The following is a 2,493-nucleotide window of genomic DNA, read 5'->3' as shown; positions in this document are numbered from 1 at the left end:
AATATAAATTTCTTTTACATTTGTATTGAAGAGTTAATATAATTTTATTAATAAGGACTAAAATAAATACAGAAAACAAATCAAACACGGTAGGATTTAAACCTTACTAAAATGAGTAAAACAGTCTACAAACTCACATAAAATCCCATTAGGCTAAGACCAAAAAAAAAAAAAAAGCAAGTCAACAAAAGTGAAGATTCTTCAAAGTGGTAGAAAAGTCACATTATTAAACATAAGAGTACAAGTCAATATTTAGTTGCTATTTTTCTGAAATTTCTTTTGAAAGATATCCCAAGTTATTTTATAAAGCCTCTCATCCTTCAATAGAGCTCCTCCAAAAACAATAACACAGAGAAAACCCTAAGTCCTCCATTATATTGTTGTAGCTAGCTAGCTTTTGAAAGCTATAATTACATAATGAGTAAATTAGAGGAGTTGGTTTTGTTGGACTTGTGGTTTAGCCCTTTTGCAATGAGAGTGAGGGTGGCTTTGGCAGAAAAAGGCATAAAATATGAAGGAAAAGAGGAAGATTTGAGCAACAAAAGCCCTTTGCTTTTGGAGATGAATCCTATTAACAAGCAAATCCCAGTTTTGATACACAAAGGGAAGCCCATTATTGAATCCTCTCCCATAGTTGAGTATATTGATGAGATTAGGAGTGATGATGAGGGAACTTATACTAATTTGCTTCCTTCTCATCCTTTTGACAGAGCCCATGCTAGGTTTTGAGTTGACTATGTAGACAAGAAGGTACTTTTTTCTATTATTCTTTTCCTTTTTGTTTATAAATGATTTGTAGATTTTTTAGAAAAAAAAACTTGGGTGCAATCTATATGTAGATAGATAGTTATCCAATAAAATTGTGTCATGTAATTTTTTTTTTTTTAATAAAAACCGAGTTGTTTATATTTTTTTACTGTGTTAAAGAAAGAATGTATGCATTACGTTGCACCTAATCATTGTTCTTTTTAATATATGAGAACATATTTAAAAGTTTCAATTTATTTTTATCTGAACATATATTAATTTTCTTAATATAAAGATTATTTAAAGTATAAAATTGTAATTTTTCTAAAGACAACTTGGCTAGTTGAATATTCCAACAAGATGTGAACTATTGATCTTTCACATTTCTAGCTCAATATAAACCCACTATCAAACTTCTTTTTTTCCCATGATAGGAAACTCTTGAGGGAGGGAGAAGTATTTTAACCTTATTAAAGGACGTTTTTTCTACCCACATAAGATTTGTTGGACAAAGCTAATGTAACTATGTAATATATATAATTTTTTAGTAAAATGAGAAATGGAGTATGGAGATTTAAATCTCTAACAGCTAGTACATGCATTACCTTATCCTTTTAGTTACTTTTGATTCACTTTTATGTGTTCCATTTTTATGATAAACTTATGCCTTATTATTAGATTTATCCTATTGGAAGTAAGCTATGGAATATAGAGAAGACAAACGAGGACAAAGAAGCAGAAGCAAAGGAACTGTTGGAGTGTTTTAAGTAGCTGGAAGAAGAGCTTGGAGAAAAAGACTATTTTCGTGGCCAAACATCTGGGATTATAGATATTGCTCTCATTCTATTGTACAACATGTTGCTTGCATTCAAATTGCCTGGAAATTTGGACTTAGATGTTAAGATGTCCCAAGATCCTCTAATGGGTTAAGAGGTGCATTCAAAGAGAGGGTGCATCAAAGAATATGCCTATCCAATTGAGTAAGTTATGATCTCGAAGGAGTAAGTACAAGTCAATTGTCGTTGAGTTATGTTCATTTTGACAACTTTATTATTTTTTTTTACAAACAGATTGTGTATCGATCAATAATATTTGTTAGCTTTAAGTTGTTGAAGTTTTAATTGTTCTTTTATGATATATTTATCTTGTACTTTGAATATTTATAAACACACGTACTAAAAAATTAATATATGTGAAATTAAGAATTCGGTATATTAAAAAATATGGGTGGAATGAAAAAATTTTTTGGTAAACGTATTGGATTATATTGCAATGAAAATAAGGGACCTCACAGCTTGAAGTCAAAGCATAAAGAAAACACAACAAGAAGAAATAAGAGATGAGGAAAGCAAACCTCATACAAGAAAACTCATACAACTCAAGGAAAGATGTTCCAAGTGGAATAGCCAACATGGACTCCCTTGATTTGAAGCCCCACAACAGTTAGACCAACAAATAGTAACATCATGTTGCACAATCTCATGACTAAGTACCTAGATAAGTCGTGAGGTAGCCTATGAACACAAAGATTGCGCTTTCTCCAAATATGATAAATAATAACACATCAAGCTACTCTTCAAACTTTATACCACAATCGATCACCTGCAGTCATACCATATCTAGTCAAGCTCTATGTCCCAACGAAAACTCCTACAGGAGCATCTTCTCCACAATAGCACATCTCCCAAATAGTCCTGTTATAAGGACAAACAAAGAATACATGACCTTGAGACTCAATATCACAAA

The 2,493-nt window shown here is 31.2% G+C and overlaps 1 pseudogene across 1 annotated transcript; it reads left to right on the top strand.

Annotated features, from left to right (window-relative positions):
* The first annotated feature begins 355 nt into the window (after nucleotides 1-355).
* Nucleotides 356-1,784, top strand: LOC120068765 (putative glutathione S-transferase; annotated as a pseudogene). Its single transcript, XR_016525224.1, has 2 exons — nucleotides 356-750; nucleotides 1,426-1,784. The product of XR_016525224.1 is annotated as a putative glutathione S-transferase (transcript).
* The last annotated feature ends 709 nt before the right edge of the window (nucleotides 1,785-2,493 follow it).

This window comes from Benincasa hispida, chromosome 1, assembly GCF_027475165.1.
Source record: "Benincasa hispida cultivar pf3 chromosome 1, pf3_genome.v1.1, whole genome shotgun sequence".
Taxonomy (NCBI): Eukaryota; Viridiplantae; Streptophyta; class Magnoliopsida; order Cucurbitales; family Cucurbitaceae; genus Benincasa; species Benincasa hispida.
Note: the sequence above shows the minus strand (reverse complement) of the source record. Positions and strands in the feature narration are given on the sequence as shown.